The sequence below is a fragment of the Passer montanus genome, unplaced genomic scaffold, assembly GCF_014805655.1.
Source record: "Passer montanus isolate IOZ18808 unplaced genomic scaffold, ASM1480565v1 scaffold4, whole genome shotgun sequence".
Lineage (NCBI taxonomy): Eukaryota > Metazoa > Chordata > Aves > Passeriformes > Passeridae > Passer > Passer montanus.
Genome location: NW_024368818.1, coordinates 14,197,729 through 14,214,415, shown reverse-complemented (window position 1 = coordinate 14,214,415; position 16,687 = coordinate 14,197,729).

The following is a 16,687-nucleotide window of genomic DNA, read 5'->3' as shown; positions in this document are numbered from 1 at the left end:
AGATAATGTTCCAATGTACTTGTCTGCATAGCCTGTGTGTATATGTGTTTGTGTGGACAAATATAAGTGCTTTGTTCCTGGAAAAACATGTTATAAATTAAATAATTTGTTCCAACTGGGGAAGAGTAACAGGAAATGTCACTGTAATTAAAATCAACATAAAAATACTATCTTCAAAACTGCCAGAAACTTAATAAGTAAGTTTAAATATAAAGAAACTTGACCTTAAAAATCTTCTTTCCTTTAGGTATTTAGAAGTGTAGAATATTACAGCATCAGGGAATCAAGAAGGTGGAAGATTTTGGAGTAGTCACTGGCAGAAAGATGTGAGTGAACTGCTGAGAGTTCACAGACATCACCCCATAGCACATCATGCATGTACTGGAAGACATAAGCTGGTATTGAATAGATGGTGACCTCTTGGGGACTCCTCCAACCCTGTGGTTCACTGAAAGAAGAAGAGGATGAAGAAGACCAAAAAAATTTAAGTGACCTTCTCAGAGGTACCTTATATGAAAGAAATACCATTTTTCAGAAATATCTCATAAATGAACAGCTTTTCTGACTGAGTGCTTGGTACCTATAAGCATTTTTAATCTTCAAAGGGTAAAGGATTTTATGAACCTGAAGTAATTGAATATCTACACATCCCATAGCAAAACACTATTGTTTCTACTGTTAGGAACTGGGAAAAAATAGAAGTTAAATTAATTTCATGTCCTGGAAGTTGATTTTACAATGTGTAGATCAGATGGGAAATTGAATTGCCACAAAAAGTAGAAATTCTGATAGCAATATAGCTGTATCATGTTGAAATAAAATAAGAAAATCCATTATACTTAGGATTTCCAGTTGACTTTCAAATAGGCAAACAATTAAAATGGTAACTCATTTCCTTTTCCTGGTGTGTGTTTGCAATTTGATGTTCAGCTTTAGCTGGTATAATTGCAGGCTGCCAATGCAAAAAACAGTCCTGCTCTGCCTTTTCCTACCTCTTCCACCAGACCCAGCAGGTGCTTTTCTGGCATCAAAGCCAAAGACTGAGCAGTCACAGGCAAGCAAGGTGATCAGACCAAAAAACCCTAGCATGCTCTCACAGCATCAGATCACTGAACCCATGTCTAGATAATCCCTGAGCACAGGAGGGGAATAGCAGAATTCCACTACCATAACACTAGTTATGGAACTACCCTCCATAATAGGACTAATTAATTAATGATCTAACCATTTCTCCCAGTCTTCTGCCAGGTTTTCTTATTCTGAGATGCAAGTCAGCACTTTGCTAAAATCACTTATTTAGGTACATGCTTGTGCCTATTCCAGGCAGAAAGGTCATCCATCCACTGCACCCTTGAAGTGAGGTTCATGTCCCATCTCTTGAGGGGTGCTCTGCTGTCCATTGCAAAGCCAGCCCAGTTTTGTGCCAAGGAGTTTGAGTGCTGTCTCAGTCGTGGCCATGCAAGGTGTGGTCACAGCACCCAGAAGGCTGACAGCGCTCGCTCTGCCCAGCGGGGCACCTGCACAAGTCAGGGACAAGGACATGCTCAGTGCTGCAAGGTGGGTGCACTCTGTGTACTTGGCGGGTGACAAGGTATTTCCGATGCACCACAGCTGTTACTGCCCAGTAGGAGCTGGGGAGCTGCAGACAGTCAAATGTGATTATCAATTGCTAAAGTGTGACAAAACAAGACAAGCTCCGGCTCAAAACCTCCCTATTCTCTGTTTATTGCTATGTATTGCTGCCTGTAGGCCATGAGAAACTTTCCAGGGCTGGATCAGGTATGCTCCTATTTGAGGAAGGGTGAAAACCAAAAGATATTTGTGATCAGAAATGCTTAGCAGCCATCCTTTCTATTATTGCTATCTATAATGCAGCTGAAGTCCTGCCTGGTTTTGAAATAGGTCTGCAGGGGATTGACACATGTGCAACTGCCTGGTGTGACTTTGTGTTGTGACTGCCCAGTTAAATGCCAGTTAAACTATGGGTGTACCAAAGAACCCTGTGCATATCGCAAGTATTTAGTATTGCTTTTCCCCATTGAGATTTGAAAACAATCACTGAATGTTTTTCTTTTCTTTTTTTAAAATTTTTATTTATTCCCTTGTTACTCCAAGATGACTGAGGATTATACAATCAATGCATTTTAAAGCGTGTCAAGAGCTTGTCAGTTTGTAGCACTTTTTTCTGAAATGCTGGCGACCTAAAATATTCCAATTTTTGATGAGACCTGAGGTCTGGCAGGGAAGAAATGTAATGTCTTCTCCCAGAAAACTTTTTGTCATTGTCTTCCTGTTTATCACTGACTTCATTTTCTAATTGTTTTTCACTCCTTTCTTACGAGGCCACCAAAAAAATAAAAATCAAAAAACAAAGCAAAACTAAAAAACCAGTCTGTCTTCCACTCTTTCTCTTTCACCTTGTTTTACATATGAAATTCAAAAGCTTGTTATCTGAGAGTGTTCCTTAGCTCTTTTGAGACAGAGATGCAATCAGACTTCAATACAAATTGCAGGTTTTACCAAAGTGCACTTTGCTTGTCTCCATTTACAGGGGAGAAAGGAGTCTATTATCAGCTCTGCCATTCACTCCTTGCATCCAGGCAATTACGAAATGCAGGACACAACATTGCTGGCTGTTGCCGCACTGGAGGAGGTAACACCAGAGACAAGGACATGTGTAACCTGAAACCAAATGACTACTGGCAGAGCAGCAGATGGGCACATACTGGCCAGGTCAAAATTCAGTTTGGAAATCAGAAAGCAGTTCCTAACCTGAAAGCTGTTGGGTTATCCTAAAGAAGGGGGGAAAACTTGGAGTGCCCTGTTTTAGGAGGATTACAAGGAGACTGTTTGTCACAGCCCAGTCGGAGCTCAGTGACCCAGAGGCACATCTCCAGACTTTCAACTCTGCAAGTATATAAAATATGTGAAGAGCAAATAGCCTAATTTAGGCTCCTGTTTTGAATTACACTTTGAAAGAGTCTCTTTCTTTCTGTTCCCATTGTTTCCCAAACGGGGAACCTAAAGAATCAGGCTAACTTCTGCCACGGGGTTTAAAATTGCCAATTTTCTGAATGCTGTTAAACTAAGAAAATCAGAGTAGGCTGTTCATTTCTGTTATTCAAAAGCTGATTTTTTTTTCCTTTAAAGAGACCAATTTTCTGTTCAGGGAAAATCTTAACTGAGTTAGTGTTGGTTTTAATAGAATAAATTGAGTGTCAGAAGCTGCTGCTTCTGTTTTTAATCTGTAAAACCTCTCAGTTGTCATGACTCTATCTCATCTTTAAACATGAGATTTTTTTGCTTCAAATACACTTGCAGGAAGCCATTCAGTGAATATTCATTCATCTCTCTTACAAAAAAAGGAAATGGTCCAATATTATCTAAATGTATTTTCTACAATATCAAGAAAAATGTTATGTCTGACATAGTTAAAAGAAATGTCCACCTATTTTGAGATGCCAGTCATCTTAATACATGCCAATGCTCTGAATTTGTGCCACGAAAGTCTTTGGAGCATCAGCACACACACAAGATTTTTGGCAATCATAATACACATAGTTTTGGACAATATCCATATGAACAGGGGTGCTTTAACATTTCTAAATGCAAAATTACACAAATGCATTGAGTTGAAAAACTCTGAATTAGCACATCTGCATTGTATGGCTTGAAATAACAGGACTCAAAGGTGATTTGCTCTGAAGTCTTCATAAAAAAAATACAGCACATAAGCACATAAGAAACCTGTCTGTTAAAATCAACATGGTTGATTAGTCAGGGCAGGAGGAGGCAGGGATGGGGCAGAGGAGGCTCCAGGTCTCCAAAGTTGAGCCTGTTTTCCAAATAGTGTCAGATGTGAGCCAGTTCAGGAGGTGGAAGTTGGTACTTTGTGAAAAGTGGGGGAAGTGCTGCAGACCCTCATTTATCCCTAGTGCAGCAGAGATGTGTTAATCTCCACAAAGCAGATGTACCACCCCCACTGAGATAGACCTCTGCTTATTTTTTATTCACTCTTTTAGAAAAAAAATGCAGAAATTATGGATTTTAGATATAATTTTTTTCCAACAGTTGGAGTTACGTGTCACAGCATCATTTTTAACCTTAAAAATTATAAAACTACCATCTCTGGGTTTGTGCATTTTGTTTTCCTTTTTGTTTGTTTGGTTTGGTTTGCGGATTTTTCTTCATATTGTTGTTCTAGTTTTCCACTTCTCATTTCTGCTTTGATTCTCCTTATATTGCTCCCTCTTGCAAGCAATTTTTGCTTTATTGGAAGCAATATCAGGCCTATTACAGTGCTGCAGGGCTTGCATTAACTTTAGGATTGCTTCCACCACTTTGGGTAAGAAACTGAGGGACAGTTTCCCACTATGTCTTTGTTTGTACTCCCCATCTATTATCTCTAGTTATTGTCTTTGACAGAAACATCCACAAACACCTGAAGTTTATGTCCAAAAAGGAGACAGTGTCCTGCAACTTTATTTAAATAAAGGGAGAAAGTCCCTTGGGGCACACATCTGTGGGGTTTTCTCTCTCGAGGTTCCGGAGGCCCCAGCTCCTTTAATCCCAAATTCCCTGCTGCATGTTGCCCTCTTCGTTTCCCCATTGCTGAGGTGGTTGGAGGGTACAGCTTTCCTGAACTGCCTACCACATACTCCCCCCTTGAACCTACTATTTTACACCAAAGTTTAGAAATTCAGGATTGTGCAGTCCCACTTTGTTGTTTCAGATCCAAGCTTTAGGAGCTCTGTAATGAACCTGCTGCCCAAAGCCAGTAGAGACATTAAGACCCATTTTGAAGATGTTAACACCCATACTTTCACCCATCAATTTATAAATACATTGGCTTATCTCTCCTCTTATCTAGCACATGAATAATCACAGGGATACAGAGCTCAAAGGTTAGAAGTTGTCACTTGATTTTGTTTTTGTACAGGACCGCCCGCAACAGAGTCTAACAACTAACTCCTACATACTGTTGCACTATAAATAATGGATTTTTTAATGTGTTTTTTAAAATTGGATAACATGGAAATCTGAAAATTACAAAACAGGAAAAGGAGGTTTCTGTAAGAGCGAAAATCCATAACTTTTCCAGCTTTTAGCCCTGCAGACCTGATGGTTTTCATAGCAATAATGTTCTTGTGTTGATTCACATTCAGTAGAGATGCATTCAGAAGGCATCCCATACTAGAAACTCCCAGTGGCCTCTGGAGACATGTGCAGTGATGATCTCATAAAGAATTTACATTTATTTGCACTTGCCTTATTTTCTAAAACAGCAATGTTGAGATGGGAGAAGAGAAATGAGGCATGAAGCATTGAGCCACACTCTAGGACAGTATTTTTGCATTTGACTTCCATTTTACATGAGCGTAAAGAGATTCATGAAAATGCAATCTGGAGCAGAGTCTGGCCCATCTGTTTAAGAGACAGTATAAATCCATCTTTTCACTCTGCCCCACAGTACACATGCAAGAATACTTGCATGAAAAGTTAAAAAATGCAGAATACATTAACACAATCCTGAAATACTTCCCACTACAGAAACCTCTGAAAGGCACTGGCAAGGACATCTTTTTGGCTTGCATCAAATATCACTCGATTCATAGTTATCCCAAATGATGATGATTTCAGTATGGTGATTCCAAGGCCATGACTGATTTTAGTGCATGAGTATGGTGATTCCCTTTCTGAACACAGACACCATTTAACAAAGCATAGGGATTTTTGTTGTGATGAAAGCAAATCTTGCTTAAATGATACAGACCTCATTTCTGGTTTTATGATATGTGCATTATGATTTCCTGGTCACTAAAGCAGTAAGAAATCAGACATGCTCTCCAGGTAGTCCACAACTTTGCTGAAAACTCTACTCACAGAAAATGAAAACAACTTTCATTGTGTGCTGAATGCCTCTTGAAAGGGCACTTTCAGATTTTAACGTTATTTGGAATAATTTGAAATTAATGTAACACTTCTCCATTCAAGAGAGAAAATCTCTTGTCTCCTCAAATTTGCACAGTAGTCCTTGAACACTTCCTCAAGACAGTATCAACATCTGTTCAAGGAGGTACCAACAAAGCAATGCTTCCAAAATAGCACCAATACTCATTGTGCCAGAGCTCTAGGACTTGCAGCCAGAGGTGTCCCCATCTTGAAGTTCTGCTCAACAGCAGTCTCAAGCCAGAACAGGGGACATGCACGGAGGACACGGGGCTTGCAATCACCCTGCTCAGCTCTGCAGCAAATGAAGGATTTGTCTCTGCTCCCATGATATTACTGCAGTTATCTAATCTTGCTTTTAAACAAGACTTATCTCATTTATCAGCACAGCACAAATGCAGGAATGGGCCAACCTTTTCCAGACAAGATAGAAAAGTTGAATGTCCCCAGAAGATGACCAGGCTACCTGATGGTCCTGATTCAAGGCGATGGCTAGTTCACATCCAAACAGTGTAATTTCTCACTTAAATTAACGTAATGCCTGAGAGGGTGTATTTCAGAAACAGCTATTTGAAACTTTGTTTGGGTTTTCCTCACTGAGTTCTGCACTGCTTTGATGCCAGTTTTTGGATAAGATAATTTTAAAGAAATGTCAAGCTCTGCTCAGCAGTTATGTGTATACAAGGAAGCACTTGATTGCTAAGCATATTTATATTCACCACCTCAGAGCGATACTTGCATTCTCGTTTGCATAAGGATGCATCCATGCCTCTTGCAGTTGTGGCCCAAAGTCCTTGCTGTGTGTGGGAGGAGTGAGTTTCTGTAGGAAGGAAGCAAGGAGAGAGGTTGTGTTATCTCCTGCAAACTTCTGCTGAAACAACCAGCAGCTTCTAAAGGTTGTTACCACTTGGACTAAGTTAACTTCTCTTTGCTCACTCTTCCTTCCCAAATGTATCAGACAAAATAAATCTTAGGAGAGATTTCTCTGCTTTCTGCTTGAATACTATGGTCTCCTCAACATTCTTCAGGTAGAGATTAAAATCTGACAATAGGTTCCTGCAGGAGCAGGAGGCCATGTCCATGCACAGGGAAGCTTGTCTTTCTGAGCCACAGCATGGACAGGGAGATTGCAGGCTTTGATGGACAGCACTTGGGGATTTCTCTTCCATTCCCTTGAAAAATATGTCAAAAATAGGTCCAAAATATGTAGGATCGTGGAACAATTCAAGGTGGGAAGGGCTTTGTGCATCTCCACTCCCAACGACCTGGCCAAAGAAAAATCATCTCCGAATGTCAGGTTGCTCAGGGCTTTAAGAAGTTGGGTCTTAAAAACCTGCAAGGGCAGGGTGTTCAGAAACTCTAGGCCCCTGTCCCACTGCCTGACTGTCCTCTTGGTGAAAAAAATCTGTTCCTAATATCCAGTCAATATTGTCTGTCGTTCTCCCACCATGAACTCATATGGGGACCTTGGGTCTGTTTTCATGAGGACACCACAGGGAAAACTTTGCCTTTCTGCAATGCTGTAAGGGGCAATGAAACCATTCTACTTAACCCCCTGCAAAGGCATGGGGCATATGATTCCTGCCTGATTTAGCACTGCAGTGATCTCTTTACCCTATATCCATGGGACAGAGACAGATTGAATGCAGAAAGAGACTGTAGGAAGGCCTGTGAGTTTTAAGCAGTCCTGAAATTGCCTGAGGATATGGAAAAGCAATCAGGTCTCTTTCATCCTGTGGACAGGAGAGTGCTTTCTCCAGAGCTGGGAATGGAAACAGCAGACGCCTGAACTTCCAGAAAAGTGTCCATCTGGCCCCTGAAGCAGAGCTCTCTGGAAGTTTTCTGGTGGGTCCTGTCAGGTTAGGGGGATTACCCTGTGTGTGATGCCTTGTTTGGTCTGGGGTTTTGGGTGGAGGGGACATTGTAAGTTCTGTACTGCAAGGATTTTTCCCTGTGACAGAGTGCAGCTTTGTGTGGATAAGAACAGAAGGGTTAAACCTGCATGTGATACAGTTGTAAAGCAAAGAAAGAAACCCCAGCTGGGAGGTTTGTACTGAGATTAGCAGTGTTGATGCAGCAGTTTTGCAAACCCTCAGCTTGGGTGATATTTCAGCTACAAGGCTGTCCTCTCCCATTCACAGGACAGAAGAAGTGCAGTCCCAGCTTCGGGATCTCCAAAGACTCTTTCATAGTGGAAGGCAGTGAATCTGGCTGTGTACTTCATTTTTACAAAAATAAATGATACTTCCGTCCAATGCAGTGCCACATCAAGTGATTTTATCTCTTCTTTGCTTCAATAAGCCCAAAGGAATCAGCCTTCTCTTTCCGTGTGAAGTTCATTGCTCTCATGCTCATTCTTATTTTGCTACTTGTTTTTCTACCTCCAGAGTTTGTCTGCCTCTCTCACTTAGATCCTCTTCTCTTCCAGGCAATCACAGACTGCAAAGAGCCTTCATTGCTGAGTGTACAATGAAAGCAAGTGCTACTGCAAACTGGAGGTTAGCATAGGTACCCAAAAATATGGTTTGTGCTTGTGTGTGATGTATTAGAGCATTTAAACAATCAGGATTACTTTTACAATCCTATGATTGCTCCTTGCCTAGTTGGAAGTATTTGTTAATCATTGGCATTAAAAGCTAAAGTCCGTGAAACCCAGCATGTGCCTTCATTTTAGGAAGACCATAAGGAAATTTTTTAGCCAAATGGACACATACTTACTGAGCAAGATCTTGTCTAGAAAAACATGCATATTGCAAACTAAGGGCTTTCTCATGACTAATTTTGCAATATATTTATTTTTGTTCTCCAGGATGCAATTCACTTCAGTGTTTCCACTACACTTATTTTGCAGTTGCTAGCTTTGGCCTGAGTTTTGTTTTTAAGAAAGCATGAAATAAACAAAATCAGAAGACATGTATGTGTGTTATCAACACTAGATCAACTTCTTCTTTATCAGTCGTCTATAGTTTTGCTGGCTACTAGCTTACAGTTGAGGCTTTGGGGTGGTGATTAGGTTGCATCCTCTGCCTAGAGTGCCCATGCAGAGAGCTCACTACGTGTCCAGGACAGAGTCACCAGAGTCCAGGTCAGACTGGTTTCATTATGCACAAAATGAAGAAAAACAGGAAATTCCATAAGTGCAGAACAAGAAAGACCAGTATTTTGTTTTTAGACATAGCCCTCAAAGAAGTTTGAAGATTGATTATTAATATCTTGTCAGAATCTGGATGCCGCAGGCAAACTGATATGCCCAGATATCTTGTTACATAGAGACATTTGGGACAAATAACAGGTGGGAGAAGAAAGGAAGAAGATGTAACTTAGGGCTCTGATGAATGTCTCTGGGATTACTGTTGCTGTTTGAGCTGAGCTGGCAGGGCAGACATGTATGATACACATGTCCAGCACACACACAGCACAGGCTGGCTCCACCACAGCCTGGCATATGAGCTCAGGCTGAGGCTGGAGGGGAAGTGTTGGGTTACCCAGGACAGAAGGTTTGACACAAGCAACAAGGAAAGTATAGTGCTCAGATAATCCAACTGCATATTAAAACTTGCAGCTCAAGGAATGCCCTGAAGCTTTCAGATAGATGTCAACCCAAACATGTTTCCATGGATTTAATGTTTAATATAATGGCCCTTCTCAAGAAAGAAGTGCATATGAGAGATTTATTTCCCTAAAAATGCTATGCATTTTTTTTTCTCCTTAAAATATTGCATAGCACTGAAATGCTGAAGTGGTACCGAATGAAAGTTGATATCTGAATTTCCAGGCACATTGCTAAGCAGCCTTTGCTGCACACTGATATTTATGTGAGCAGAGAATTCCCCATGGGTCTGTCCGAAGAGTTGCTCACCTGGGCTGAGCCCTCCTGTTGCTCCCCCCTTTGTTAGGAAAGCCTAACAGAAATAAAACAAAAACAGAGAGCAGTGCCAAGCTCTGCTCCAAAGTCTTGGGCAACGCAGAGTGCATGGGGTTTCAAATACCATTTGCTGGTCAAGGAGAGAGATGCTGCTGAAAGTGCAACAATTCATCCAGTGGCACTTGCTTCTTTTGTGTTCTTGGCTTGTCAAAAGCAGATGTGGTTACCCAGCAGCCAGACTGGACAAAGTGTATGAGGTTAACGCAAAGTTAACATTTGCAGTGCGTGTGGGGGAGCACAGAGTCTTGGAATCACTCATTAACCCAGAGTAAAAAAATCTCACCTTGAGGAATAAGCCTAAAGGTGGCCCTCCTCTGCACTTGCTCCAACAGGTTGATGTCCTTTCTGTGCTGGGGATGTCTCTGTTTTTATTTCAAAAAATCAGAATGAGCACAGGTTTTTCTAAAGAATGAGCTGCCAGCCAAGATTATAATGACAAAATGATTTCATTTTAAGATAAAAAGTGCAGTGACATAGCATAGAGAACCAGTTTTGAAAAACGATTTGGAGTAACACCTCTGAGAATTTCATCCTCCTTTGGAGTGCTCTGCCAATTCACATTCACAATAGTGAGAGCTACACAAACACCTGCCATGTGTTTAGTAGAGCACAGCTTCCATGGAAACTTCACATATAGTGAAGTCATCCTGCTTTGGATGGGTGAAGTGGCAGAAAGATATCTGTCTAAGCCACAAACTCCTCATGTGACCTTGTACAACTCACATATAATTGTGCAAGTTCACCATTGGTGGAGCTGGACAGTGCTTTAACATTTTAATTAATCAAGGGAGAAACTAAAAATGTTCTTATAGGTGGTCCCAAACTGGGAGAAATTATAGAGGAATGTGATCTTTGCCTGTTACTTGAGAGCTGAATTTTCCACAAGGATTTATCAAAAGCATAGTGACATTGCTGGAGCCCAAGGCATTACCTCTGCCTCACAGTCACAATACCAAGCATTTAACGTGAAAGCTGAATGGCCAAACTGCAGGCATTCATGGCATCTCCACTAGCCAGCTCTGCTCAATACTGTTCATGGATTTTCCTGACCTGTTGTCTATTTGTTTTTCAAGCAGCACTTGGCTGTCTTCTGCCAGTGATAGCATAAAAGGCAATGAAATATGTTCATTCACCAGTGCTTCAGGCAAATACACAAGCTTAGCTGCAAATAAAGTGTTTCTTGGAACCTGATGACCGCCTTCATGTACGTTTATGATCGTTGCTGTGTAATAATAGAAACCAGAGAAGGGAACACTTGAAATAAAAGAAAATAAGAGCAAAGGTTTGTCAAAGTAGGTTTGCAAACTGAGGGTACAGTAATGAACTAGGAAAATAGGAAGGGGAGCTGAAACCAGAGAGAAAATGTAATAAATATGTTAGTATTCCTTTTTCAGATAGTTTTGTAGATTTTGTCCAAGAAAAAAAGAAAGTGATTCATACATCCTACAAAACTCTACATTTACGAGTAGTAGAACTAATTACATGAAATATTGCTGCTCAATTTAAAATACTTCAAAATAGGCAAAGGCAATAAGGAAACTAGCAGCCAGCTTTCAGGGAAGATCTCTGAGCTGAGGATTTGAAACCACAGCTTAATGCCTTGTGACTGACTTGAGGAGGATGATTAACTCTTGATTCATGGTTCTGGGGACAGCAGCCAGCAGCCACTTCCTCTGGAACAGTGCTGATGTGCTGTGCACAGCTTCAAGCAGAAAGTGCTTATTACATGCTTTCACAGAAATGTTGCAAGTGCTTTCTACAGCCGCTGGCAGTCTTGCTCATACACTCACATGGAGCAGCTTCTTTCTTATGCTTATTGAAAGACTTGTGTTGCACTGCTGGCAGGTGGTTGCTTGACTGCTCTACATATATTACTGCCTTTAATTTTGATGAACAACCATTTCCTAAAGAGAAGATGAGAGCTCTACTTTTTTTTAATCAATGTACCATTACTGATAACATGATTGATGCCAGATTGTAGAATGCTATAGGTTTTTGTGCTTGAATAAGGTATGTAGGTTTGTTGAATAAAGCACCATGAAAATGTTAAAAATTCACCGTAGTGCAGGACAAATAAAAGAAGGTATGAAAAATGAAGGAATAACCAACTTGCAGGAACTAAGAGCCATGGCCCAAGAAGAAAGAACAGGAGGACACTTGTAAATCAAAAGATAAAACTAAAGAACAACTTTGCTTGAACTTTGTGTTCATTGGCTCAGTAAAGCACCCACTGATAAGCTGTCATTGCCCCTTATTCACATAAACTTCTTCCTTTTAGAGCATGAACAGTAAAATCAGTGTCCACTCTATCTTTATATTTAAACAGAGACCAGAGAAAGAAAAGCCAATGACTGTATATTTAAGGTGTTACATATATAGGAGATGATTTTTTTTAAATTGTGGAAATGTATAAAAATGAGCACTTAGCATGCTGAAGGTGTGCCAACTTTGTGGCTTCATCACCTACCACCCATCTCTGCACAGATATTAAATGAGTTCAAATATCTCAACTCTGTGTGTGGGATGGCTTCTTATGCAGTGGGGAAAAAGAACCCATACTTGGGAATAGAGGTTTGTAAAACGCATGCCTGTCCTTTGTCAGTGGAGAAGAAACCATCAGATGGGAACTCAGATCCTAGAATTCAGAGCTCTTTTTTGACTATTGTCAATATCTGATCACCTTGAGTCCATAAATGAAACTGTACTGCCAAATCATTCACCTGTTACTAAATCATCTTCACACTGTTTGGATTTGGCTTTCTGTGTTGCAGATATTTCATGGGGACATCTAGTTGGAATGGCACAAAAGAAGCCAAGGAGGAGAGAGTTAGCCAGCAGTGCATACCATATAGGCCCAGTGCTTCTGCTTGCTTTTTCATGTTCCTTGTATAGTTTCACAGATCTACTCTTAAGTCTAAAGATGGGTAGGATGGATGTTCATTATCCCGTGGGGCTGTGTCTTTCTTTTTCTAGGGTGTTTTCAAATTGTTCCCTCAACGAGATTTTGCTTATCACTGCACTCTGCAAATGGTGCTAATAAATACAGGATGTTTCCCCCCCTGGTCAGTGTTATTCCAAAGATTATTTCAGGGGAATTTCTAGGGCACGTCTTTCTGATGTCCTTAGTACAGCACCAGTTATTTAAGATAAGGAAGTAGGAAGCCAAAGGCTCTTTAGCAGCCTGTGTTGCTGACACAGAGTTGTTACAGCAATTGTGTTGCCAAACCTGAACAGCATAGAAGATCTGATTTCTTGGTTATTGAACCTACTACCACTGGATGAGATGGAAAAACATTTCACTCAATCATACTTCTGCTAAATCAAACTGAAAGCACATTTGGAGGATTTTAATTTTTTTTAAAATAATTTAGTCTGGGAAAGACATGCAGTTCATGGTATTAGTCATGTGGTGAAAAGAAACCACTCAGAATGTACTAATACAAAATTTCTCTATCAGTATTTTAGGACAAAATAAAGTTAATAGAATTTCCTTACTTTGAAGCCTGGGGCTGTGCTGGTTATCTGATAATAAGGAGTCTCAGAGCTGTCTTCACATGACCTGCAACCGCAATTCAGAGGGAGGAGGAACAGAGAAGTGACACACAATGAAAGAACAAGAGAAGTCCTAATCAGTAGTTTCAAGGTCAAATTTTAAGTGATGTTATTGTTCACTCATGTTTCTTTTTTTACCAGTTTCCATCATGTGTTTTTGTCAGTTCTAAATCTTGCTTCTAAGAAGGACAAAGTGCTGATAAAATCTAATCTTCTGATGTCAGACAGCTTCATGACTTTGCATCAGACTCTGTCTCATATCTAAAGATCAGCTCTAACTTTTTTCAATAAAAATGTCCCTGGTAAGGTGGGCAGCCTAGGTCCCAGCCTGAGGCTTAACTCAACAGACCATGAGAAACTGTGGGGTGTAACAACTAGCAGTTAGAGGAGATGGCAAAAACCATGGGTAACACTATGAAGGATTTAAAAAAAATTGATTTTTATTTGATTAAAAATCAAATGTTTAAGGGGGGATTGTATGAGAAGCAGCCAGATCCCACTAGCATCTGTAGAGAGGTACTGAGGACCTGTGGGAGCTGAGTTGGTAAGGTCTAGGAAACACTTTCAAGCAGTGTCTTATGTGGCTGAAATGAGAGATAACAGCATCACAGATACCAAATTTGGGTACAAAGGTAGCAATAATGGGACTGAGATAAAAAAGTAACATGTGATGCTGTTTATTTGGGAGAACTGAGAGCTGGAAAAAGGGATATGAAAATGGGCTGGAAAAGAACAAGCTTGAGAAAATGGAGAGAAGAGAGAACAAAAGGAGTTTGTTATGTATAACAAACATTATTAACAGCTTGGGCCAAACCCTTTGCCCCATCTTGCCGGTTACCCCATCTGTTAAAATCTGTTTCAATTTTCTGTGTGAAAAATTTTCACACTCATTTTCAGTTCTGTATGTCAGATGTTGGAATGCACAAGGGGTCTTGTTGAGTTCTAAAGGAAGTGAACATGTGAGCCTTGATAAAAGGAGGTGAGACAGATAAGTAAAGACCTATAAACTGTTGCCAGAGAGCAGCTTCTGATGCATGTGGACTTTATATTGCAATGAGGCAGAGGGAGCCAGGGAGCATGGATCATTCACCTTGTTTTCTGGAACTGTGTAGTCACTGACTCCATTTTGAATCCCTAAGGAATAATTTACTACACCTTCAGTCAACAAAAATTTTAATTTTTAATTCTATCTATTCTTCAAAATCCAACCACTTCTGACAAGATCTGTTTTTTTGGGAAGGTCAGCAGTTTCCCATGGTTCATCCAATTCTGATCCAACAAATAATTTTTGCAAGTCACTGGGATCAAGGAAGCTGACTGATTTACAAAGCAGATGAGCTTTCAGGACAATAAAAAAAAAACAAACAAAAAAAAACCAACCAAACAAACAAACAAAAAAAAAAAACAAAACAAAACAAAAAAACAACACTGGATGCAGGACAAAGCATTTTAAAGAAGAAAGGATCTCAGTTTGAGATTAAATACTTTCTTAGACAAATTCAATAATCTATCTTATTTCGCAGTGTTCATTTAATTTATTTTATTTTTTTCCTCTGGAATATTCAGTTTTAAATATGGCTTTGAAAGACCAAAAGAAAAGCACAGAGGAAAACATGAAATAACACAGATAAACCCTATGAGGACACAGGGCTTCTAAGTATCCTAAGTCAGTTTTTTTCCAGGACGATGTCTTACTCTTTCTTAATGAAAAGAAGCCTATTGCTAAAGCAAATTACATAGATAGGTCTAAATATTAACTATTTTTTTTTCCTCCACAAGTTAATGTCATCAAAGGTCTTAAATATGCCTGTTTCAAATGTGCAGAAACAAGCTATCAGGAGACTAGTGTATACTAGTCTTCAAACTACTGAAGACACTAGTGTATACAGAAGTGCTTGTTTATCACCACTCTTTCCTGAAATGTGATACCTTGCTAACTATTGTTTTGGGACTTTTTGGGTTATTCCAGCCTCACAGTGAGGAGTAGAACTAATTTTCCACTGCACTCTGCATGCAGTGAGGTGGAACATTTCACAAGCTCCCTGAGCCTTTGTGCTCTTTGGAGAAAGATCAAGACCTGCCGGTTGTTACTGGCTTGGGAAGTTAATTTCTCAGTCTTGAGGAAGTGACCCATTACAACTGAACTCTAAACATTGATGCTAACTCATTATTGGGTCCAACTTTTGATATAAAATACATTCAGTTGCAGTATATTTTATTACCAGCACACGGACCAGATTTACTTCACTGTAAAATTGGTTTCAGAGACCTGACACAAAGCCTTGTAAAGATGCTCCTAATTCACATCAGCGATTTCAGCACCAGTCTGGGACACTGGTGTTCAAAATGTTCCAACTGTCTTTGACAGATATTTTTGTGGAAGTTTACAGCTATTATGTCTTTCAGCAAAACAAATATCAATAACAATAATTCCATTTAACAGAATTTATAAAAGCAAGGTAATCTCACACATGTCCAGTCCATAGACCATGTGGATACTGACATGTTCCAGTGAGAGGAAGAAATACAAGGCTCTCACTTTCTGATGCTTCATGTTTCAGCTGCAGACAAATATTTTTAGATTCATATGCTTCTATATACACTCAATTTAAAAGGAAAACACAGAATTGGAATAGAGAGAATCCGGGTCATCTTGAGGGGTAGGTATCTTGTCAAGAGATCAGGAAATGTGCATAAATATAAAAACCAATGACAATTTGTCACAATTTTATTGGGTCTATGACAGCTTAAGGAAATAAATCTCACTCTTTTTCATGTATTCTTAAATTGCTTGATGACCTATATAGTTTTGAAGAGTTGTTGCACACAGCAAGAAGACTTGAGAAGCAGCAAACCCAAAGCCATATTTGATGAATATGGGTGAGAGTTTACCTTTGGAGCAGAGTTTTCTAATCTAAGTGTCTTAACTTAAGCTCATGTCTTTTACACACTTTATTATGGCAGATCTGATACTCAGTGCTTACTTGGAATTCTCAATGACTTCAAAAGAGTGAGAACAAAAAGATCACCTGCATGTTAGTGACAAGTTCACACTCATTATGAGCTTCAATTTTAATATGCCTCAGTTACTAGTTTTCTGGGAGAACTAGCCCAGTTCTATTTAATTTGGAAGTGACTGTCTTATACCACAGATACTTAAAAATTAGTGACTCTCATGTATGGTGTACAGGTCTGCTGGAATTACAGCCACTTCAATAACATCCTGAAAAATTTACAATATACTGTGAAAAACTTGTGGCC